Source organism: Falco cherrug, chromosome 3, assembly GCF_023634085.1.
Source record: "Falco cherrug isolate bFalChe1 chromosome 3, bFalChe1.pri, whole genome shotgun sequence".
In the NCBI taxonomy this organism is placed as follows: domain Eukaryota; kingdom Metazoa; phylum Chordata; class Aves; order Falconiformes; family Falconidae; genus Falco; species Falco cherrug.
This window is the reverse complement of record NC_073699.1, coordinates 43,051,975-43,078,303: the sequence shown is the minus strand read 5'-3', so window position 1 is coordinate 43,078,303 and position 26,329 is coordinate 43,051,975. Positions and strand designations below refer to the sequence as shown.

The window sequence follows — 26,329 nt, the reverse complement described above, 5'->3', positions numbered from 1 at the left end:
GCCCGCGCGGGTCGCGATGGTGGTGCCCCTCGCCCTGCCACCCTCCGCCCCGGGAGCGCCAGGCGCCCCCGCGGCGCGGTCCGCCCCGCCCCGCCTCGCCTCCCCTCAGCGGCCGCGGAGCCGCACGGCGGTGGGACGGCGGCCCGGCCCCTGCCGTCGGGCCGCGGGGAGCCGCGGCCCGGCTCACCCTGTGCGCGCCGTGAGGCGGGGGCGGCGCTCCCAGCCCCCCCGGCCTCCAGGGCGGCAGCGCTGAGCAGCGAACCGCGAGGGGTGGGGGCGAGACCCGAGGCGCTGTCCTTCCGTGCCCGGCCAGCGGGGAGCGAGAGGGGGTGCCTCCCCACCGGGAAACCCGCCCTCTGGACCGGGCGCTCGGGAAGAAATCCGTCCTGCGAAAAGTCTGTGTCGATGATGTTTTCTGAAATTTTTATCTGCAGTCGCAACGCTTGGGAACCGTATTTTTGCTGTAGATTTTCCCTGGTCTTCCAAAGAGGCACTTGGATTTGTAGATGCACGGATACAGTTATCTTACTATTTCTGTGCAGAAGCTATGAATACTTAGAATTTAAGAGGGCACTAGAGCAGTTGTGATTATTACCATTTTACCATCCTGTTTCTCATGCAGTTTTTATATCTAAATGCACATACATTACACTTCTGGCAGTATTACCCCAAGACACAAGCCTGCCTTTTCCAGTGTTTAACTTGTTCTCAGTCAAGCTTACTACGTAAGGAATCTCTTCGATTCAGGTGTGGTGGATGCTTTGTTTTCACTGTATGTTTTGGGTAGCATTTGCCAACCATCATGAGAAAGGTTCAATTTTTGTGGTAAAACTGTTTGCTATAGGTCAGTTTTTATATTTTGCATGGGCTGATGCTGTTCTGACAGATTATGTTGGCTCAGTGTCAGGGTTGTTAGATATTTTTATTCCGTAATAAATGAAGCCCCATTTGATAGAACAGCAACTGGGTACTAGGGAACAGCAGGTGATTTTTCTAGTTCTAGAATTCAGAGAAACTGAAATATTTGTGTGGGTCAATTTCTGAATAAAAGGCTATTCAATCAGCACAGTTGCTAGGGCTGTATATGTAACTGACTCCTGTGTATCTTAGTGGGAATTAAGTGCCTTGGGGTTGTTGAGGAGTTAGGTCCTTGACAGATGTCATTTTCTGCTAAATTTTCTTAACCCATTGTTTTACACATTAAAATTCAAACAAATTACTTGACATCACTGTTCTGAGTCACTGTGTTTTAACCTAGTTTCTCAGTAGTGTAAGATGCTCATCTCAGTTTAAATAGTGGGATGCTTTAGTTGTCAATAGTGGAGGAAAAAATGAAGAAGTTGTATTTGTTACAGCGTTTCATATATCATTACGTATTTCGCTAATCACTATAATGTAGGAATTTTGTGGTAGAAACGATCTGTGGAAAGCTCTTTGCATAACCTTGTAAGCTGTCTACAGGTTGTTAGTGGACTCCTGTGTACCAGGAAGAGATTTTTATGTGAAATCCACTTAGACCTGAATACTACGGAGTGGATTTAAGATACAGGGCTGTAACATTCATGTAGCTGCTTAATGTAATTTTGATCCATAACACTGGGAGGAAGTGGATTGTCATTCTTGTTTCCTCCACTTCCTGATTAGCCATTTAAAATCTACTTGTATAGTTAATTTTGGTGATGTATTTTTTGCTCTCAACAGTTTTTGAAGATCTACAACCTGAGCTTGATCTTGTAGCCCTTAGTAAGGGGAGGGTATGTATTTGAAGTTGATGGGAGTTGATCAAAGACTATGCATTGGGCGAAGCTTATGCTCTATACTGGTATTCCTGTTATATATGCATTGTGGTGTGTCAAGAATACTGTGTGTTCACTATCAGATATATTCACTAACAGATCAGGTTTTTATCTCTCTGAAAGTCTTGACACATGGAGATACCTGTGCTTCCTCTTTCATTGAGGAACAGCTAGCATTTTCTTATACCGCTTTTGGTTTGGATGCTAATTAATCACTGCTTGTCATGGATGACAGCCATCTTTTTTTGCAGTGAGTACTAATCTTCTGATACCAAGTCAGAACAGAGCGGACTTGGATTCAGTTTTCTGCAGTGTTACTTGCTGAGCAGGTTGTGATTGTAATTGCTCAATATATGCTTCAAGCCAACATTTTAGGGAGTGCATAAAGTAATATTGGGTAATTGAGGGCAGTGACAAGAAAGAAGAAAGCTGAGAGAGGACATGCAGGCTTTCTGAGATGAAGGCAAGGATGGTGGTGCATAAACATGTTATATTGTGTACACAATGAATGATCAGTGATCAGGAGGATTTTACACCGCAGCTCTTAGACAATGACACAGGCATAGTTACCTGATGGCTGGGACAGTTGTTGGTTTCCTGATGATGAAGTACAATTCCCCTGCATTACAGTCATGAGCAGAAGATGCTGTTAGTTACTAGTTGGTCACTCTGTTCAGTTGCTTGCAGTTATCATGGTAGTGTCTCTTTTCTTTGTTCTGTCGTGGATTTGTGGACACCTTGTACAGTGGTTAGGGCCTTTCATACTTCATTAACCAGCAGTATCTACTTAAAAACATCTGGTCTTTTGGACTTCATCTTTCTTTTCTTCGTGGTTGTTTTTTGGGGTTTTTTTGTGTGTATGTTTTTTGGGTGGGGGTTTTTTGGGTTTTTTTTTTGTTTTTTTTTATTTTTACCTTTAGCATGTGCTGCATATGCATACGAGTTCAGTTTTCTTTGCTGAAGTTTTCTGGTGTTTGATAGGTGAATTGTCTTTCTAATTTGTCTAAAAGAGAAGTGTTCAAGAGAAGTGCTGACATGTAAGATCCAGGAAGACTGCAGGGCCCTCCCTTGGTTAAAAAGTTGTTTCCATCTCTGTAAAGAAAAGTAGGAGTAACCTTCTGGAGAAAGAATTAATGAGTTTAGGCTGACTCAGCAGGCATCAGTCTTCTACTGACTACCAATACCTGTTAATGGATAGTAGGAAGTCCTATCCACTAAGCTATGAATGGTAACATGCAGATTCACTTGATTCCAAACATTTTTACCAGTTAAGTTCTTATTTATATCTTAGAAGTGGGAAGGAAGGTGGGTGGGAATTAGTGTGTTCATCTGAGATTGTGTCAATTTTGAGATTTAAGCCAGATTGCAAAACCATTTTGATACTTTAGCCTCATTTCCCCCTTGAATGTAGGTCCTCAAATCGTGCTTTTTCAATACTGTTACTTCTTTGCCATTTCATCTTACAGGTCCCTAAGGTTTTTGCAGGTAAAATTCCTGTGAACCTATAGGTCAACTTCTAAATGCCCCAGGATATGCAGATGTTGTTAGTGCTGAAGGTAAGGCCTTAAATTAACCCTTTAAATTCCATCAGGTTTAATGAGCTGGCTTATCTCGTTCTGTGTAGGTTTTGTGTCTTTGTGGTTTTATTTTTTTTTTCTTTTGCTTTTGAAAGTGGAGATATCTCTGTAAGAGATTATTAGCACCTGAAAATACTGTGGGTAGACACCTAGTTTAGATTTGAGAAATGCCCTTTAGAAACACCTCTCTTCTGGGATTTTTGTGGTAACATGTAGCATAGCACTACCTGGGGTTTTTTTAGTTGGTTTTTTTTTTTTTACATTTAACTTGGAATGCAACAAGAACTCTAATGAATTATTTCTGTGATGAAGCTTCACTGTTGTTTTTTTTCAATCTTTCTAAAATGTGAACAGGAGGTGCGTGCCTAAAATTGGCTGGGACAGAGTATTCAGAATGAGCACCCACTCATTTCTGTCTGAGTGAAGTATTGACCCACTTTGCGTTCAAGCATCCAATCCAACAAATTCTTTTTGTGTGCTAATAATTTCAGTGAATAATCCTGCTGCTTGTGAGTATTCATACATCTAGACTTCTGTATGACTATTTTTTCAGCATCTAGTTGTGTTCTCATTTGGGCAACCTGACAGTTTCTGTGAATTTGAAAGCTGGATCAGCACTCTGAAGAACAGACTGCAATAAATCTTCAAGAGCTCTGAGATAAATATAGTGTTTTGCAATGTTCTTATTTATAGAACTGCAGCTAAAAATCATCCGGCAGGTACATTGTTGTTATTCAAACTAGAAGGTTGTAATTTCTTTGAGTTATCAAAAGCCAAAATAACTCTTCTCAAACTAAGCATAGCAAACCCCTGGTTACCTAAGATTTTTTCTTGCAGTAATGTAGGTTTAGAACTATAATTTTTATTTTGAATAACATAAAGGGTGTGTTCATGTTACCACACTTACGCTGTTTTCTTTTAACAGACAAAATTCCTGAAGCAAATGTAATACGGAACTAATTTTTTTTTTTTTTTTTAATTTACGGTGGTTTTTTTTCCTAAATGAGATGGCATTACTGGTATATATCATGCACTGGCTTCCAATATTTAATTTAAATAAAATACCTATGCTTCTGACTTAAAATTTAACACATCCCAATGCACCTGTTTTGTCACTAACAGTATTTATGGTGTACCTTGTGACTGAATTAGGCAATGTTGGGGAATGAATTTTTGAGTTTGCGCTGTCTTCTGAAGGAATGTTTGCCCTCAATTCTTAAATATACAAATGTAGACACAGTGAATTTGAGCGTCTCATTTACCACTTTAAGATTCTTCACAGTATCAAATTATGTTTTAAGCTGCAATATCTGCAATGTGAGTGATAGGGATGCTCTCAAAGAGCATTGTTTTCTTTTGAGCTTGCTCATATCTTTTATTTTATTTTGGTATTATGCTTAATTGGTTAGATTCTATTGCTAGCATGAAAGGGACTGTATTGTGGATGATGTGAATTTACATAGAGAAGCATTTAATTTCAGGCAGCTAGATGGAGCCTTTAGAAGACCCAGGTTTTTCAGTACTTAGACATTGCAAGAATCATTTTAGGTACTAACTGATTACCCAGCGACATTGTTTCAGCCTGGTAGTCCCTCTTTCAGAGGAACCAATATTAGCTGTTTTTCAAAGGAAACCAGCAGTGATCTAGAAATGCCACAGTGTAAGTTCTAAATTTTTTTGTTGTCTGCTACAGCAGGACTTAATGGTAGCCTTGATGTGCACCAAAGTAAAAGACCTGCTTACGGGGGATGAAAGTCAAATGGGAAAAAATGGTGCAGAGCTGTCCTTTGCTTTTCAGAGAATTCACTGTGCATACTGATAGTTGCCTTGGTAAAGTTGTCTTTAAGGCAAAACAAGTGAAAAACCCTAATTTAAACTATAGACAGACTCTTTCCATTAACAAACAGTTCCATGAGCAATGGCTTTATGCTTTTTGCTTGGATTTTCTGGTGACCAACAAGATGCAAAAGTTGTCAGAAATTTGCCTTGTAGATGAGGCATTCATTATTATTCTTCCCTGTGGAATCTGGGTTTAAGAAAATAGATTGTTTCTGAATGAAGAAAATCGCGTGTTTTGGTCTTGCTACCTGACTAGTTAGTCTCTCAACATTTGAAAGAACTTGCATTTTTGTGATGTCTACTCCTCTGGGAATGTTTCTGAAATTAGTTGAAGGTTTAAAAAGATATTGGAAAGAGAAAGTGAAAGATATTACAGGTACAGGTATGCATTTGTGTGGTCAGACACAGATGATAATCACATAAACCTTGTTTCCACAGTGGCAAAAATATTACATGTCTGAAAGGGAAATGTGGGCTTTCCTAATTGCTTTTTTAAAAAAAATTCCTTCTTGGCACAAGACAAAGAAATAAAAATCAAAGTTATATCCTTTGTCTAATAGTAATAATCAAATTTGAAGAATTGTATCTAAAATAGGGAATAAAAAAATGGAAGAATCATAACAACTTCCTTTTGTTACATTAACTTTTAATGCTTTTAAACTCTCAAAATGACAATTACTTTGCTTCTTAATAGGGGGAGCAGAAGGCATAACTAGCTTGCCATAAAAAATAATTGAGAATATGAGAGGTAGTTCTGAATTGAGTTGCTCTTACCATCATGTACCAGCAAAGCCTGGCTGCTCAATGCTAAGGTCTAGAGCTAGCAGATGTTTGTTTAATATAAAAGAAAATAAAACACTATGAGTCTAATGTCTTTCCTCTAGGACGTGCACTGGGACAGTGATGATTTTTAATTTTTGTCTGGCGACCCCTGTAGTAATGAATCAGTCTGGATCAAAATAAGCCAATTACTACTGCTCTTTTTTTCTTTGTGTTTTATCACATTATGAAGTCTCTTCCAAGTTTTGGGTGATACTTAATGCATGCTGTTAATTAAACTTGAAGTAAGCTCTGCAACTGTTTTGTTTCTTTTGATTAGTTCAGTCTTTTGGTACAAAGGACAAAAATAAATGTCAAATATTAAATTTAAAAAAGTTAATGGCTTTAACTTAGTCTTTAATTTTTTCTAACATGTTCTTTGCTGTTACTGATTTATGCTTTTCCAAGTGGGCTAGATGCTATCTGTACCCCAGACTTCGCAGAAGTCTCAGCCTTCTAGTTTTGGAGCTTCTGAGAGGGAAAAGGGCAGCTAGTACCTGAACTGGCATTTCTGCCATGTGTGATGTGCTGCTTTACTGTCCTGGAGCAAGTGGGTTTTTTAGATGCTTTATCTTGGCCTTCACTAAAAAGACACAGCTAGAAAGACACCTGTTATTAGTGCTTGCTGCTTTAAAAAGTGTTACTATGTAAATGGAAGCATTAAAAAATAGCGTTAGAAACCTGATATTTAAGAGCATTTTAATATCATGTTCTTTTACAGTTCACCTTTTAATTTTGAAGGTCTAATCAATACCCTTTCCCTTTGTTCAATGTCTTTTCTTCCCACTTGGTACTTTGCATTTTATGCCTTGTGTATTTAAATTAAGAGGTGGAGAGTGATAATTTATAATTTTCATTTGCCTAGTGATTTGTTTGGTGGTTGGGTTTTTTTGTGTTGTGGGTTTTTTTGGTTTTTTTTTTTTTGTCTTGTGATATTTTATTTGTTTGGAAAGCATATGTACTTTTGTATGAGTGAGGGTAATGGAGATGGTTTGTTACCTCTGGACTTCAAAGAAGTGCTTTTTTATGCTCACCAACTCTTGAACAGACTACCCAAATGCCATAATGTAATATCTAAATAAAAATGACTGTATTCGGTATTATCCTCCTTGCACGGATGCACGCTTTCTTATTCTCCTAACTGTGAAATATGGGAGAGGGATATCTTCTGAGTTAAAAGATGCTTCTCTGCCTGAAACCATGAGAAACAGTTAAAACCCAGCTGAAAGCAAAATAATTTTCAAATGGATTTATTAGGAAACTGTTGGCCTCCTGACTAAGGCAGTGTGCTGCTTCAGACATTACTGAAGGTGATGAAAAGAGCAGTTGTTTGGTAGAAGAAGCAAGGATTCATGAGTTTAATTCTAGAATACAGGAAAAGAGCATGGCGCTGAAAATGCATGCCTATGTCTTTGCCGAGACAACCCAACATCCATATTTGCTCTAATATAGAGGGTAATAGCCTTTTAAAAAGCTTGCAACAGACACGTCTTTGATGGCCTTAACTTTTATGTCAGGTACCATATGCCACACTGTGTTCATTTCTCCTTCGGCTACCCAGATTCATTGAATACCTATTTTTAGTTCCATCCAAAAGTGTTCAGGCAGAGTCGTTAGGCTGAAGTTATTGATGCCCGTCTGGCTTTGCTCTTCTGTTGGTTTGGGCAGTTTTCTTTCCCTATTCACATAAAATTAAAGTATTATACTTGCATTAAACATAAGAGTTTCCAGTGAAACACCTCAGTTTTGAACATAACTTTACATAGCACTGTAAGGAAATGTGTTACAATTACGGGAATGCCCATACAAAAGAATGCATGTGAACTTGCTTACCCATGGTGAGTAGAAGCCTGTTTTACATTAGCCACCTCTTAGAAAATTTCTGTCCAAAGGGTGAGTGGAAATTGTTACCTTCTTGTGTATTTACATGAAGCATTCTTTCTCTCTCATCATTTTGCCAGCTCCCTGCAATATTCAATGAGTAAAATCACTCTATTCATGTACCAGATTTCTCTATAGTGGCTGGAACAATATGCTTATCAAGCTCATTTGTTGGCTTCTGGAGGAGCGGTTTTCTGGGGCAGGAATCATGAGAGTTTGGGTTTTTCAGCTGTTTTGCAGCCTTTTTAATTGAATCATTCCTCCTCTCATAGCTTGTTTTTCCGCAGACACTCTGGTGGTTTAGTACTCAGAACTGCAGGTTGTGAGCCAGTTGCTGCAGCTCCTGTTCCTCTTCATTGCTGGCTGCCCGTTCCTGCTGACCCTTGTTCCAGAACTGGTGGTTGTCTTATACTACAGTTACCCAGTTTGTGAAGATGAAATAGAAGAAAAGAAAGTCTGCAAAGAAGTTAAAAGTGTTGAGTTGGTTTAGCTTGGTGGATCACCATGTGGTCTGATGAGGAGCGAGACATTAACGAAGGAGAGAAAATGTAGTTGGCCAGAGGGTGAGGGGAAGGAGAGGAGCACAGCTGCTCTTTTCTCCAGTAGCAAGCTGCTAGATGGGCATAAGTGATCTCCAGCCCATGAGTTCTAACTAACTGCTTAACCTTGTATACCTGCAGCTTGTGTGTTTGTTAGCTTTATAGGGATCTTGGCTTTTAAAGGTGCATTTCCACATAGGTCAGGAGAATGCCATGAGGCCCAGCCCTGTCCCTTCTGGGAAGGAACAGAAGAGGGAATTGAATAATTAGTGAGGATGGCCTAACAAATTAAGAGGAAATGGACCATATGAATGCACTGAGCATGAAAGTGAGAATAGCAAGGAAATGGAAGAGGATGGGATGACAAAGATTAATGCTATATTTCCAATGTGTGTTTTGTTTTGGTATTCCCCCACCCCCAGTCCCTACAGTCAAATGGTTACCTGGGATCTGTACTTTCTTTTTTTAAAGCTTCTAGTGCTTGTGGTTGCTGAGAGTATAACTGAAGGGTGAGAAACATGGGGCAAATACAAGAAAATGTAACTTATTATCTAAAGAAATATGCATGTTTTGCAGTGTCTGACTCTTACTTCTAGTACTTGATCTTGGCAATAAATTGCCAGGGAGTTAAAGTCATCCTTAGCACTGCTGTTAACACTGGCTGCTGTGCCACAGACTCCTTCATCAAGATTGCATTACACTCCAATTTGAAAAAGGCATTGTGTCTCTGCTGACATTTGTGAGTGGAGAGGTGAACTGATGATTCTGAAGGATTCCTCTGGTCAGGTGTCTATCGCAAAGAAAGAAACTGTGAATGGTAAGTTCCATGTTTATTTTGGTGTATTAATGCAGAAAAACTGAGCTGTATTGTTGACAGCAGAATTTTTCCTAGCAGTCTAAATAGGTGGAAGCTGTCTCTTCTGGAGACTTGGGAGATGTAGAGTTGGAATTGGGGGGCATGAGCGTAAGACTAGTTTAATTTGAAGGAAAAGAAAAGAGAGAGTCAGGATAAGATTGCTGAATTTATGTGACTGGGTTTACTGGCATTTTTCAGACTGAAATGTGTGTGTGTGTGTGTCTGTGCCCACACTATGCAATGCATATAGATGCTCTGAAGCATTGGGACACACCTGAGAATCCCATGTGCGCTGGACAAAAATCTTGCATAAAAGCAGTAAGTGTTGTTACGTTCCTGTTCAAACAAATCTTAATAACTGCACATGTCCAGGCCAGTTGGGCATCACACGCTCAATACACCAAATGTGACCTGAGTATTCATCTTCCTAAGCATTCTGAAGAATCTTGTTCTTCCCGCATAATCAGGACAAAGCAGAGATGTCCAGAGAAATGCAAGTTGAGCACAAAACCAAAATCAGCAGCTGCCGAAATTCCTGTCAGTGTGCCATCATGAAACATCACCCCTAATTGTGCTAAAGATGAACTCTGCAGGAGTAACCTTGGAGAGATGGCAGGCTGCAACTCACTGAGTATCTTTTTAAGACACATCCTTTTGCATGATGTAGAGACCCCCGGGGGGGGGGAAACTTTTCAGAGCTTCTCCTAAGTGTGCCCTGGTTCAGATAATGTCAGTAGATAATAATGCCTATAATCTAATGCAAAGTGTAAGATAGTGGAGCTCTTTGGAGGCTTCGCAGTATGTAGCAAAGAAGGGATACACAAGGAGAAGACTAAATTGCTAGAGTAACAGATTTAATCTTGATTTCTTATCCTGTAAAGGAGGAATACTCAAAATAAAAAGACAGCTGGGAAGAAAAAGGAACAAAGGTAAATAAGAATGCAAGAAAGTTGGTTTTGTTCTGTGTTTCCCTATGATAATAGAAAAATGATTAGAAGAATGAAGTTGTCCAAAATGAAGAGCCACTTAACATTTACTTAAACTCTGAAGAAAAAGTTAAGAAGTCAAGAGAGAAAATAAAATAGACAGTAGTTACGGTACTGAAATGGTAGCCAGTTATCTGGCTGCTGTTCCTACTTCTGCTACTGCTGTCCCACTGCATTATCACATACTAGTCTGTACTTGAGTTTCCCATTCCTTTGTCTGTCTTGTTTGTCTGCACAGAGACTGCAAACCCCTCTGGCTCTTGCAGTCTTCACACGGTATAGGAGTTTTCCCAGCAAGTCCCTGAGCTCATTATGGCCCTTCTGCTTCCTCGTCTTTGTGCTGCCTCAGTGCCTGGTAGTGCTATTAATCCCATTAATTGGTGCCACACATTCAAAAAAATTGATTTCTCCTCCCTTCTCCCCTGCTTAGTGTGGCAGTTCAGAGCATTGACAAGTCTCAAGGCTGCAGTGCAGTCCATGTGAGCACATTGTGTTCCTACAGGGAGCCCAGCTGCAGTGGGTGAGGCCCTGATTTATGAGAGGAAGGCCTTCACTGGTAACCAGGCAGATTTCATCTAACATTAAATTAATAACAATCAAATCATCAGGAAGCTTTAATTGGGCAATCGCTGTCAGGGTTGGGAAGTTACTTTGCTGTGTCAGAAACAAACAGAAACGTACACCAGTGATCTGCAGGCATTCTCTAAATTAAAAGCACTAGAAAATAAGATTAGTGATGCTTTGGCTGTTATTAAAAATAGCTCTAGAACCCCAAAACCTATCACATACTCTAAAATTAACCAAATCTCTGCTTCTAGAAATGATTTCAGTTGCCTAAGCCATTGCAATCTTGATGGTAGAAGTGTCTGCTGAGAAATTATATTCCTAATTACAGTTCTAGGTACAATTCAGTTATCTGTCCTTAAAAATTACTATTGCTACCCATTTGAAGTTTTTGATCGTTAGTACAGTAGTACTTACTGAAATAACCACTGAAGGCTTTAGCTTTCTTGTCAAATATACTCCTTTAGTCCTTTGTTTGAAAACCTAAGCTGGAGGACAGTTTGTGGATGTTGCAGGTTATGTCTTGGGTAAGTTAGTGAGGGCATGCTGACTAGATCCGTGGTGACAGTGTACATGGAGGAGATAGTCAAAGTTCAAGTGACAATTTTTAGAAATACACTGGTTTTGTGTATGTGTTGAATTTTCCTTGTTGGGACTAGAAAATGTTTTTAGTAAGTAGACCCATATGATGTAATTACTAGAACTCAGTAGGTTTTTTTATGACTCCTTCTAAAGCTATTTTTCTTGCTTTTTCTTCTCTTGGAAAAAATATTTATTCATTAGCTTATATTTTTGTTATACAGAAACCAGTATTAATATTTTTTCTTATTTCATACCTATGCTTTGCATAATGTAAAAAATACTTTAATACTGCAATCAATTACATAACTTAGCTAATCTATAACTATAGAGTGGAAAGCGTATCCTGCTTATGTAAGCTGATACTTATTTAGCTGTCCCCATTATCTCAGACTTACTTTATTTGTGGGCATGATATGATAAGTGTCAGCCTTAAGCCAGTGCAACCAATTCACTTGTCCTCCCAGACGCCAAACAGAAGTGTCCAACAGCCTCTCATTTCAGAGAGTTTTCCAGCTTGGTATTGACATAGTTCTCAGTTTTCAACGGCTCTTTAAAGCTAGTGTGAACGAGGTTTTCCACACTACTTAGGTGAGGATTCTGTTAGGACTTGGGCATGCAAGTAACTTTATAATGGAAAAAAATAGGTAATCCCTGTGACAAATCATGAAGGTAAACTATATGCATGCTTCAGCTTTTTCCAGTAGCATTACATGTGAGTCTCATTTTCAGCCATAAGTGCTGGTAGTATGCTGAGAGGTACAAAAGAAAGATCCAGAAAGTTGATTAAGAGTAGTTGGGTCACTTATACTTTAGCTTAAGTCTTCAGATATAATTTGTATTTGTCCTCAGGATGCACAATATGCTGCTTAAATTCCTTTATAATGATACATTGATGAGCAGATGTAAGGTCTGAGAATGTAAAATTTATAGCCAGCATTTCTGGAAGATAGGGACTGATAGCAATGTACAACTTGGAGCTGGGTAGAAATATTTTATTCTTTTTTTATTGTTGTAAAACACAGCTCCTTTAAACCTTTAAGTCAGATGAATTGAAATGTTTTGTTAAAGCAACCTGTAGTGGTTTTGTGATGAGTTGACTTTCATCTGAACTTCCTCATTTGGCTGAATTGCTTGATGGAAATTATAGTTTGGATGTCTCTTAAGCTCCTACAAGCTCTCTCTGTGGCTTGACTGTGCTGAGAACAAACTGATAAATCCTGTGTGGACAACATATGCCTTCAATATCAACGACATTAATTCTATCCTTCCTTTTCATGGTTCTCTTTCACATTGATCAGTAGTGATCGAAAGTATAAGCCATCCACATAGAACTAAATCACTATACAGGAATGCTAAAGTAGGGTGTATAGTTTTGGGTTGGTGTTTTGTTTTCCAGAAGTAATGTCAGAAGAGTCTATTGCTGATGGATAAAAATGTGAGCATTAGTATTTGGGTAGAGCTAGATTACTGCTTTAAATCTGAAATAGACACCATGAGAATAGACAGTTATGTCTGTGATGGTGTTTCTTTCTGGATATGGACTATTAAGTTGAATGGGTATTCTCAGAACCTTCAGAAGGGTCTTTGGACAGATTTTTCGACTGGGAATAGGTAGGCATTTACTCACTGGAAAAATATAGCTGTATCTTATGTCACATTACTGTTTGTGTTCCACTGTAATTAAACCCTAGGTATTTTGAGGGTTTTTCCAATTTTAACAAATTTGAAATAATTGGATGCATTTGAATTTAAGATACTGCAAATAATAGCTGCTATACTGCAAAGGTGCTTGAATGTTTTTTTTCCATGACCACTTATACAGTGGTTTTGTCTAATATTTGAGCATATGAAAATTGACCATGTATTACACAAAATGGGATCTCGCCATTCTTGTAAGTCCTTAAAATACAGTTGCCATTGTAATAATCAAGAAACCTTTATCATAGCACCTTTTTGCCCTGCATTCAGTGGAACATTGAATTAATTTCTTCTATTTTTTTGTGATATCAAAAGTTTTTGTGAGCCTGATGTATATCAATAATACAATATATATGTATATATACTTGTGGGAAAAGGGAATGCTTTCAGTGCTTCCCACCAGCTGGATGATTTTTGCATTTGATCCAATACTTGAGCATTATTTTTACATTTTATACAAAACCTGTTCAAGTAGTGATATCCAAGTTGAAAGTCAAACTGAATGAGCATTACAGAAAGTGTTTTTAAAGGTCTGTGTGATTACTGTGATGTATATACAAGTGAACCACAGTAAGTTTGTATGAGCAATTACAAACCTAACTTTCAAGTGTTTGTGGTGTGGTTTTTTTGTTTGGTTTGGTTTTTTTTTGTCTGTTTGGTTTTTGTTTGGGTTTTTTTTTTTTTTACTTTGAAGCATACTTTTGTTTTAACATAGTAAATGAGATTTGAAAAACAAACATGAAATTTACCCAAATCAAAAATGAAGAAGGCAAAACCCAGTTATGTGCTCTTACAGTCAGGGACATTTACAGCAGAAGTGGGGTCTGCAGAATTCATGCAGCTGTAGTGTGGCGTGTTCAGAAATACACATTGGGCATTGGATCATCTCTTGTTAAACATGTGCCTGGCTGTAATCCATACTGTTCTTTCACTTCAGCTTATCAGTTGTCTTTTGCTGAAGAGTCATTTTCTGGGGCACCCTTTTCTAGGCATGATTATAAGACATCCAGCCTCTCAGAAGCAAGTGTCTTGTCTGAAGTGAGTTTTCCAGTGACTGTGCAGAAGTTGTATGGGGATCTGTTCTTCCTCAGGGTGCTCCAGAGGAAGTGACACGCTTTGCTATACACTGAGCCTGGAAGGTATGGAAGTAGGGTGAGAGGCTTCTGTCTCTTCTGATTGTGATCAGATCTCTCTCTGATTTGTAACATCACCTGTGTAAATGCATTTGTGTAGTGGTTAAAGGTATTTTTTTGGCTCTGTGATTTCAGTAGCCAACATGGGTGAAAAAAAAACTTTCAAGTTACAGTTCCACATGAGATGATGTAGCTGTGTTTCAGCATAGATAATCGATGTTTGGATGTTGAAATAACTTGATTAATGCAGGAATGTCCTGATACAAGTGTTTAGATTGACTCTTTGACACTGCATCCTCCAGGATTAAAATTAACCACAGTATTTCTTAAATAAACAAAGCTAAATGTTACTTAGATATTGCTGCTGTTCTTAATATGACTACCACCTTATGCCTGCCATTTTCTGTCTTTCCACGCTTTTCAGGGAATACAGTGGTGTCTTTTTTTTTTTTTTTTTCCTTCGGTTTACTTCAAGATGTGCAAAAGGAATTTTATAGGTTATCCTTTCTTATACATATTTAAATCAATTATCTGCTGAAAAAATTCCACTATCTTTATATTGTGTTTTCATCTGCTGGCTGCAACAAGGAAAAGATACCCTATTGTGGTAGAAATTGTCCAGACGTATTGCAAATGAGAACTTCTGACAAATGGATTTTAAGTGTTATTTCAAGGCAGCACAAATTCAGTAAGTTAGGTAAGCAAGTAAATGTGTGAAGGGGATCCTGGAGGAACAGTAGTATGAGCACATGGTTTTGGAAAGTAAGCTTGGTGCCTGCTTTCCAAGTATAGGTGTTGTTTTGTAGCAGCAGTCAGTTAGGCAGCTTGTTACTCACCTTCAGTAGGCTCTGTGTTCTCCTGGATTCAGACACCGCAGCCTTGCCAGGTCTGTATGTATTCAAACCTTGACACTGAAGGGCCTACTTTTCAGAAGAATCCTGGATGGCAGCCTGGGGGGTTCTTCCACAAGGCCTGGGGCATATTTGGACAGAGACAGGGGCAGTGACTGCACCTTCTCAGGGCTCAGGCAGAACAATGAACCTGGTAGTGCCGGCAGGAAGCAGTTTGGGAGCCCCGGATGGTGGCTGGAGACATGTAGACCATAGGTGGTTCTGCACTCAGTGTTAACATTTCCTTCCCCTAGCAGTTTTGTTACGTGTCTCATAATGTGTTGCATACTTGATTCTCCGTGGCTTATGTTGCATTCTAAACCCGAGTACTTAAAGCCTGTGCTCTTTAGGTCAAAATGGACACGTGCATGTCTTTTTCCCTCTGTGTGCCTAACCTTGTTTGGTTTTTAGTTTGGTTATGATGGGATGTTCATTCTTAGAAGTTTCCGCACTTTGAGCATCAGAAGTATCTATTTTGATTTGACTTGAAATAAAGATTATCAATGAAGGCAAAGTATGTTAGAAATTTGTCAGAACTTTGAAAATAATATTAAGAAATAAAAGGTGTCATTAAAGCAGTTTCTCTGTCGTCTTGCTTGCTGATGGGGAAAATCATACAAGTAATTTTGGCTTAACTGATGGATGAAACAAATGCATATGGAAGCAATCACAGATGGATTTTACTTCCAGCTGAACTGCAGTTATTCATGTGTCTTCCCGATTGGGGCCGAAGATAAATTGAGGTACACTGATACTCAACAGAAATAAAATAGTTGCCAGTATCATGTCATCGCATGTAGTAGATAGTAGTACACAAAATGCTGGAAGATCCCCTGGAGTATAGAAAAAAAATTGGTCAATATTTTTTTTGCTATTAGTTAACATAGTTATTTAGCTACATATTATAATATTATTAAATCATGCATTCATAATAAAATTTTATTATTCTGTCTGTTGGCTGATGTCTTCTGCATAGCAAAAGTTTCCTGTATTCTTGCATTTAAGAAGACCAGTTCTTTTAATTCTGATTTCATTGTGAATTTTGCATATTTTTTTTAATCGGCGAAGTTCAAGTGTATAGGTAATTAAGAAAAAAAATCATATACCTCTAAATGAATACAGGTTAAAATAACCAGTAATATAAAAGTGTTACTTGTAATAGTAAACAAGGAGATTTTTAGCATTTCCACTTGCAGTTAGAAAAGCACTGAGTATGAGCTGTGTTGAACCAAACTGAACGTGACTGTGTGTTCTCAAAGGCATTTAAGAGCTACTAGGTCTCTGCTTGCAGACAGTCTGCAGTGGCTTTGGCGATTATTCAAACATGATACTGTGCATCTTGTGTTACTGGTGAAAGGCAAATCAGTGTGTCCTTTCCTGGGGGGGGAAGGGTACAAGTAGCTTTAAGTCAATCCACTGCTTATATGTGAAATAACCTTCTGTCTTCCTAAAATGCTCTTTAAAAACAGCTCATTAGTCTTATTTAAAGAGTTCCAGCCACATTTGCTGTATAAAAATTCAGCAGATATAAAAGAAACCTTTGTATTTTGCTGTGGTGAAAATGAGTTTCCAGACTTTTCTATGGCAACAAATTCTGACCTTTCCAGTTCAGAAATCTCTGTTGTATTGGTGCATATTAAACATTTAGTTCTATTTAAAAAGCTGATTACAATGTTGGTATGAAGTCTTATGAGACCAAGTCAATCTCTCACAGGTAAATAAAAGGAAATTAAGATGCATATCTGAATAGCTATTCATCTATTCAAAGTGTATGAATAAAACTTGTAATTAGACTATTACCAACAATTGTTTAGCTGCTGTATTGAAGGAACATCTTCAAATGACGTGATTTAAATAAATTCTAACAATCAGGGAGCACCTGTTAACTTCATTGGAATTTGTTTAGTGATCATTACTTGAGAAAATTTAGGGTTAATTTGTGTAGGCAGCTAAAGTCAGGGTAATTAAATCTGTGTTAGAAATTCCCTACCTTGGATCTGGTAACTCACATTCTCAGTTTCATGTCACTGTAACTGCTGGTTATTATTTGAACTTCCGTGTGAATAGTTTAAAATTGTTGGTCAAGATTAAAAAAAAAATAAAAAAAATATTTAAATGCATAGAATTTATACAGAATATTTAATAACTTTGGCTACACAATCTGGACACCAGAACTCTTAGAAACAGTCTCATATTTTTCTTTCTGCATAACTTGAGTAAATGTAATGTTGTAGTGACACGACGTTAGTTGTATCATTTTTTCCACAGCAGAAGTAATACTGATTTGCCTTTTACAGATAGTGCAAGAGCTACAGTGCCTTGTTCCAAAAGCTGTCAGAGTAGAGCATCTGCTAGTGGACACTGGATAGCCTGAGTTTTAATTTTTCTGCTAACATGGGCTTGACTGTCTGCAGCTTCATCATGTCTGTTATCCTGTGGTTTGTATGTTATGTTAGTTGCATGCACTAGTGAAACCAGTGGAAGACAGTTGAGTGGTCGTTTCCAGAGGCTTCAAACTGTGGAATGCTCATCAGGCCAAAGCTCCATTGAAAATAAGGCTTTGATATCTTGAATGGGATTTTGTTGTGTAAAAGTGATGTTAACTTAAAGGGGTTCCCTAATGTTCATACTGCTGTGATGGCAGTTAAAGGACTTCTCAAGACCTCTTTTTTTAAAGAAGGCCAACAAAGCAAAAATCATTGAGGGTGTGATCCAAGGAAAGATGTACATTTAGTTACAAGCCAAATGCTAAAATTTCAGTGAAGAAATTCCAGGATTTGTTAGTGGCATTTTTACATTGGAACACTAGCTGGGTATAGTATGTTTCTCAATATGGTGATCCAGAAACCCCACATACTAAGCAAGAACTCACCCACAACACTAAATGCCAAACCACTAAGCAATGTCTGAAACATCAGCCAAATCTAGAGTGTCAAGCTGGAGTTGAAAGCAGGTGTTGCTGTGCAGTGTTTCAAGAAATAACAATTGCCTGTTTTCTCCTCAAATGTGGCTAGAACTGAAGCAGTTCTCCACAGTGTCAAAGGACTGTGTCTGTATTTTATCTAAAGGCTGTTTAATACTAGCCGCTGGACTGTCAAATCATGCTCCCTTTCATGTCACCGCCTGATTTATCTATCTGCCTGTCTGTCTATCTTACTGTGCAGTAGCACAGGTGTGGGAAGCAGCTTAGAAAGTTTCTTTCCACTGATAGAGCATAGCCTTGAGTTTAAGACAGTATCCTGTGTGGTGAGAGCTGTGGGTTTGAATTTCCTCAGACTGACGGTAGCCTTGTGTTGTATTTAGGTTCCAGTATCCTGAATGAGAACCAGAGCTCATATGCAGCTAGCAGGTATTGCCCTCACTGTATTTGTGAGGGGTCTAGTATTGGTCACGCATTAAGCATGGTCAGAGAACAGCAACTCCAGCAGACCCCTCAGGAATCTCAGGTGCCAGTCTGTCTAGTCTTCATTGGGTTTTGCAGGGTCTGAAAGACTTGTTGATGGAACAGTTCTGTGATTTTCATAGGAATCTCTTGTAGATCCTGTTATCTTCGAGTCTAGCACCTGAGTTACTAATCTTAACAACCGTTTACATCCCAAGACTCAATGACATGGACAGATGATCCCATAGTGGCCTTAGAAAACCAATTTTCTAAATTCTTTTTTTATGTCATTACATCTTTAAAAGTGAAATGCCAACATGGTAAATGTAATTTTGTAAATCTTGAAAAATTAGAATCTTTTATGCTGAACAGATCTCTATCTATATTAATCCAATCCTATTCAGAAACGTGAAAGCCAATCACGTTATCACCTCTCTCTTCCTGTAGCCAAGGCTACATGCCACGACTTTGTATGCCACAGAGGTATGGACTTTGTTCATGTTAACCTAATGTTCATTGGTACTTCCCACCTGCAGTCTCATGTAGTCCAACGGTGCCTATTCACAGTTGATACTTTAGTTATACTTCATAGCGTTTTGCCCCAGGTATTTGCATGTTAAAGCACATGCTATTTGCATGTGAAAGCACCATCCAAAGCCTTAATCAAGAAGGGAGACCCTATTTATTCAGGTTGTTTGGTGGGGTATTTTTTTGTTTGGTTGGTTTTTTTAGTGCACTCTCTCCACTCTAGAAGATTGAGGTCTGCTGTCTTTCTAAAAAGCACTGGTCAAGGCTTGTGTCTTGAATTTAAAATGTGGTCTAAAGAGATGGTCACAGAATCCCTCTTCTATTCACTTGCTCAGAGACTGTGAGATCCTATTTTCAGTATCCTGTTCAGCCTGCAGGGGTTAGACTCACATCTGTCACCTCCTTGCAGGTGAGGATCAGGTGAGGCTGTAGCATAGCTATTCAGGCAAGCTGCCTTGGAAAAGTACTCACATTGTGGTCACTTTCTCATGATTACCTTTGAGCCTGAAGTTTTTGGATAAAATACACATGTCCTTTAGGTGCATCAGATCACAAAGGTTCACTTATCATTTATGTACCTGGAATATTTTCAAGTCAAACTGGTGGTATCAATACTACAGAGATTGTCAAGATACAATTTTAGTTAGGGATAACTTCCATAACTCTCAGTTTAGATACTGAAATCTTTTACTGGCCCATAGTGTTCCTAGTACAGTCACACATAACCCCACCATCCTTGAAATTGTTATTTGAACTCTGGTAATAAAAGCTTACCGTCTTTTGTAATAAGCCATACTTAAAAAAAAAAAATTCCATTAGATTAAAGTCATCCATTAGATTGTGCTCATACTTCAGAAGTCGATGTATTATAAGGGACTCATATAAGGGACTCATTAAAGAAAGTGGATATTTAAGTGGACAGAAACATTATTTCTAATTCTAAATTTTTGGCCAGTGTACAATTCTAGTATCTTTGTTGAATGGGTAATTTGAAAACTGTTTGTACAGTAAAACTATCGAAGTGATAGGATTTGAACTTCAGTCCAAGGCCTGAATTAGGTGAAAGCCTCAAAATGGCCCAGAAGCCCTGATGTGGTAGGCTGAAATCTGTCCTGTGGACATTCCAATAAAACTAGAATTTCCAGAACTGCAGATTACTTAATTACTGGAAATCTCTGCATGTATATGTATACATACATACCTATGAGAGATCACTGGCAGGATTCGATGTTTTAAACTTAGGTCTGTGACCTTGGAGTATAGGTTTTTTTACTTGCACTTCCAATCTTTGCATTTATGTTAATAGGCTTATGCTAAATACATTATTGCTGGTTTGGTTTTGTGTTGTTTTGTTGTCTGCTTCATTCATGTGTGAGATCAGCCTCGGAAGTCTTCTTCATAGCTGCTGGTAGACAAACCTGTGGATAAATGAGCATTTGGTGGCTGATATGCTGAAACCAGCGAGCAGGCAAAGTGTGACTTGAGTGAAGGATCTAGGATTTGGAAACATATGTCTACAGCTCACCTGAGAGTCCTCAGTGAGCTTTTCTTCTCTCCAGCTGCGTGGGTGATGCATGGGTGACTGCTGAGCAGTTACCAGTGGGAAATTCCTTTTAGCAGTATGCGCTGTTAAATGACTCGCAGTGACTTCTTCCAGCAGTTGCTCTTTGGAAGAGCTCTGCTACTTGCTGGTGTTCTGCGTTGGGTGCCATGGTTTTGCATGCAGTCAGTAGCTTTGAAAATTGAAGTGTCAAAAAACTCCAACCATCCACGTTGTAAAAAAAAAAAAATAATAATTTTTAATGTCAACTGTTGACATGTATATGTCATATTACCATTTTGTATCCACTCCAATACTGCTATCCACAGGGGAAGTTGTCAGAGTACAATATTAGGCCTTTTAATGTGACTCTCACTGCCAGTTTTTGTTACACAACTTAGGAAAGTTTGACAGGATTTTGAAAAGATGAAATAAAAAGTGGAGAAAAATTATGTATTTCATTTTGAATGTCAATATTTCATGTATATGAAGAGTCATTTTGGTTTTGCGCTTGTTTTTGCTGGGGTAGAGTTAATTTTCTTCACAGTAGCCAGTATGGGGCTATGTGTTGGATTTGTGCTGGAAGCAGTGTTGATCACGCGGGGATGTTTCAGCTGTCGCTGAGCAGCGCTTACATAGTCGAGGCCTTTTCTGCCCCTCACCCCCCACCACCAGCGAGCAGGCTGGGGGGGCACAAGAAGCTGGGAGGGGACACAGCCAGGACAGCTGTCCCCAACTGACCGAAGGTGTGTCCCATACCATGTGGTGTCATGCTCAGCATATGGAGCTGGGGGAAGAAGGAGGAAGGGGGGAGCATTTGGAGTGACAGCATTTGTCTTCCCAAGTAACCATGACCTGGGATGGAGCTCGGCTTTCCCGGGATGGCTGAGCACCTGCCTGCCGGTGGGAAGTGGTGAATGGATTCCTTGCTTTGCTTTGCTTGCCCGTGTTGCTTTTGCTTTACCTATTAAACTGTCTTTATCTCAATGTACGAGTTTTCTCACTTTTCCTCTTCTGATTCTCTGCCTCATCCCAGTGGGGGGAGTGGGTGAGTGGCTGTGAGGCTGAAGTTAAACCATCACAGTGATACAAATTTGACTGGCTCACATGGAAAATTCGTGGACGATGTGTATTTCTGACTTCTAAGATACACAAGCTTCTAAGCCTGTAATGTCAGATTTATGTTATTGTAATTTTACAGCAAGTACATGTCTTTTACAAACAGAAGGAATTATGCATTTATGTTTTAGGTAGATTTTGCATTGCATATTATGAATACATTAATGAATATAAGAATTACAATGTACCTCAGTTGTCCAGTTATTACAATTATAATGTATGTGTTCTGTTGAATGTATGCTAAACGCAGGAATTTTTTTTCTTGTTTACATATATACTCATAATAATAAAAAATAATTGAATATACTCAGTATTTTCAGCTATACATATTTTGTCCCCATATGTCTGTATTTTTTCTGCATGAGACCAGAAATCCTGTTCCTAGAAGGAATTCAAGTTACTGTATTTAAGCCCTATTTTTACATTATCTATGTTAGATTGCTTTGAAATATTTCACTGACCTTTTTCTGAGTTAGCCTGATACTTTCATATTAGTAAGATTCAATGCTGTGAAATTCAGCAGTGTTGAAACTCTTGTGTTAGAAAATAATCTTTACTTACACTTTGAATTTATTTGGGGTGTGGCTGAGCCCTGAGGTTTTTCAAAGCTTTTTCTCTTCCAATTGCTTGTGCTCTTAGCAGTGTTTTAGCATCTGACCTAAACTAGAAGTTCGTGGGAATAATTGAAGGCAGTGACTCTCTGGTGCAAGCATATTACATTCATGCTACCACTAGGTACATTGCAGTTACCTACAAAAATGTAGTCTTACTATTCACTTGAATATGCTTTACATGTGCAATAGAAGAGTACTAGTTAGCCATGTGAAATAGGGGAGAGAGGAGCATAGCACCAGGGTATCAAACTTGTGGCTTTGAAGAGTTTGCTATAAAAATTGATTTGACAAGGCTTTCTTTGAGGCCTTGCCACTGTTGCTGTAATGAACCCCAGTGCACAGCTTTGTATCTACCAGTGAAGTAACTGGGGGGATTAGGGGAAGTTGCTTCTGTACTATAGCCGGGGCGATTCTTTCCTGGTTGTAACATGGTTTCAGGCAGTGAGTAGGACAGGTGTGCACCTTGCTCCTGCATTTAAGTAGGGCTAGGACTTTAACTAGCTTTGCATGGAATCATCACTTGTTGCCCAACTCCAGATTTAGGTCCTTCTGTCTTCTGTTGGAAAAATTAAGAGTAACTGTATGGAAGTCTGGGATTTTAAGTAGTAAGAAATTGGGACTCTTAATTCCTAGACCAAATTTATCAATGTCCTACTACTGGTATTGTGCTTTTAGATATTATAATATGGCTGTAAGGGGGGGGGGGGGGGGGGAGAAAAGGAAAGTATAAAATGTCTTGCATAGTAAGTTTCTTTAATCACTGACAAATCAATCAGTTTAATTGCCCTAAACTGTGAGGACAGGAACTAGAAAAAAACATGAGAAATGATAAACATGCAACAGTTATTTCTGATAAGTTTTTACTCTGGTAATATATCAGTAGTGTATCTAATGTGTGGCCTAATTTGGAAACATGTATTTACATTTTTTAACTTTACTGGGATAAGTGTTCGGGGGTGGGAGGTGTGTGGCGGTGGTGGTGAAAGAGCATCTGACAGGTGTGGTTAGTTGCTGAACACATTTTGAAAATGTGTATTGTCCAGGTTTTCCATGGGTCACAATTGAAAGGATTTCCATCAATCTTCATTTGCATAGTTAGATTCTAAAAAAGACTTTTTTTTTTTTTTTTTTTTTTGGCGAGGGGGGTGGGGGGTGGGGTGGGGTGGGGTGTGTAGGCTCCTGGAAGGAAGGAAATGCTTGCAATTCTGCAGCACAGAGCAGTAATCTACTTCATCGAGGCATTTTAAGCATGCACCTGGCTTTATAATTATTTACTTCTCATGCATAAAAAACACTTAAGCTTAAGTGCTTTGCTGAGTCAATCCCTTAATACACCAATTGTGGTTTTTTTCATGTACAGCCTTCTCCTTCTGATTGCCACTCATAAACCCTTAATAACCATTATTATAGAGTGGTACTAGTGGTACTGTACTGAGTTGGGGTGGGATGGAGTTGGTTTTCTTCACAGCAGCCCATATGGTGCTGTGTTTCTCATTTGTACTAAAACAATGTTGATACACCAGTCTTTTGGCCATTGCTTGGCGCTGCACAGGGTCAAGGCCTTCTCTGTTCCTCACTCTGCCTCCTAGCAAGCAGGCTGGGGCTGGGCAGCTGTGAGGGGACACAGCTGGGACAACTGACCCAACATAAGAAAAAAGATATTCCTTACCATATAATGTCATGCTTGGCAATAAAAGCTGGGGGATAAATTTTTGAAAGTAGCTGTTGCTTGGGGGCTTGCAGTGGGAGGTGATGAGGGAGTGCCTCAGCATCACTTTCGTTGGCTGGTTGGTTGTTTTCCCTTTGGTTATTAAACTGTCTTTATCTTGAACCATGAGTTTTGCTTGGTTTTGCTCTTTCCATCCTCTCCCTGACTTCTCAGGGGGTGGGAGTGAGTGAACAGCTGGTGGGTGCTTAGCTGCTGTCTGTGGTCGACCTGCCAGAGGTAGCCACAAAAATACCTACTGCTTTTGTTCCTAGTATCACCCTCCTTCAGAAAAAAAGAAGTTTGTGCCAGGTAAGTAGAAGATAAGTCAGTGAAGTTTGAACTGGAAATATGATGCGATTATTTGAACAGTTGCAGTAATGAATCATTGAACACAGAGGAACAAGCGGCTTCACCTTAGACCTTGAAATTGGAGAAAGATTACTTCAGCTGATAGAGAAAAATCAGCTCTAGCCTGTTGAGTTAGCATTTAGGGAAGGCAGTGATGTGCAGTCAGTGTTCGTTTATGAATGTAATTTAAGGAAATCAGTCCAGGTTGTAACAGTCTTTCCTAGCCTTTATCTATTAGTATTTCTTTCGATTTAAATCCTACTGACCTTTTAGAAAACTAGTAGTTTCCATTTTCTCTTCGTTGAACTGTGAAGTGCCTTGCCTTCAGGGTAGAATTTCCACTGGTTGATAGAGTGGGTGGAAACTGAGGACGATTTCTGAATTACACTTTAGGGAAACCTTACAGTGTTTCTGCTATAACGTGAACTACCCTTGTTTGATAAACCCTTGCTGAGTTCAGATAATGATGTATTAGGCATAATTCCGCAAGTGTGAGATTGGTACGCAGAGATACAGGATTGCTGAAAGAAGTGTTAGCAATTGTAGAAGTCTTTGTGATTTGAAAACCATGGGGGAAAACATAACTGTTGACATGCTTGGCATATCTGAGAGCATGTCTTTAACCTTTTGTTCTTTTACTGAGAAGTAGTTAATGTTTTAGAGTAACCTACTATCGGCGACCCCCCTTTGACAGCATTCTTGTCTGAAATGATAGAATGGGAGAGAGAAAATCTTTCAATAATAAAGCCAAAGAGCAAAAGTGTTTGAAGCTATTTTGTGAATGCAGAAGTGGTATAATACATTTGGGACAATGATATTTGAAATATCAAGAATAAGATAAATAAAAAAAAAACCCTCAAAGGATACGTAAGTGAAAAAATACAGCAAGAGGTTCAGATAGATATTGCACGTTATGATGTGCATGGTGGAGTTTGATAAACTGTTGTGAGCTCTCTCAGTGAAACTTTGCAGTTGTCCATCAGACATCATCTGTGCAAAAGCTTTTTTTTTTCTGGATCGCTAAGTAAGATCAATGATACACGTTTTATCAATTATTATATAGATGAGTTGGATTTATATCAGATAGGGCTAGTTCATCCAACTTGGGAACTGATTATATGATTTGCAAAGGGTTTGTAGTGGGAAGAATATGTTGTTTCCATTCTGCTCTCCAGAGTCTCGCTAAACATGGTTGGTAACATAGCCCCTAAAATTGGTCTTCTGTTATTGAATTGGTACCGATATTTAACAGATGAACATTTAAAGGAGGACTGTTAGCTATTTTATGATTTTCAGACTCACTCTTATTATTCTCATTGTATGACTCAAAAGTTTACCACTTTTGTGTATCAGCATTATCACCCTGATTTGAGATGTGAAAAAAAGCAGTTTGAGGCTTTCTGAAAACGTTACCTGCGCCGCTACTTCCATATTGTAGATTTTGTTACCAGTGCCACCTTTAGGGGAATTTTGTTTGCACCATACCATAGTATCAGGGCCATCATACCAGCTTTGTACTTTCTCTTTTAGTTGTATGTCCAGACTAATGTCTTTGCAGGCTGTGTTTGACACTGTGTACTGCAGTTTGTGATGCTAAATTTAGCGGCACAGCTAGCTGAAGAGGCAGGAGTAAGCAGTGTTGAGGCTTTGAAGAAAGAAAGAGTTGGCTGAAAGTTTTTCATTCAGTTTCAGGTAAAAGCCTGAGTATTTTCACAAACAAGCTGAATAGGACTACTGATCCTATAGAGGTTTGCTCTCAACTGTTTTTCTACCTTGGTTAGTTTGAAACAACTAGTAAGGTATAGGCATGCATATTGTTTTTATGTGGAAATTTGCTTTGTGTTGAATAATTGTTTTCATAGGGAGACACGGCGATAATTTCATGAATGCTTAAAATATGTTGAAGTCAATTTTGATTATAGCCTGGTGT

The 26,329-nt window shown here is 38.8% G+C and overlaps 1 protein-coding gene across 2 annotated transcripts in view; it reads left to right on the top strand.

Moving 5' to 3' along the window:
* The window catches only part of C3H8orf34 (chromosome 3 C8orf34 homolog), a 167,680-nt gene that overhangs the window by 1,556 nt on the left and 139,795 nt on the right, over nt 1-26,329 (top strand). The window lies entirely within an intron of this gene.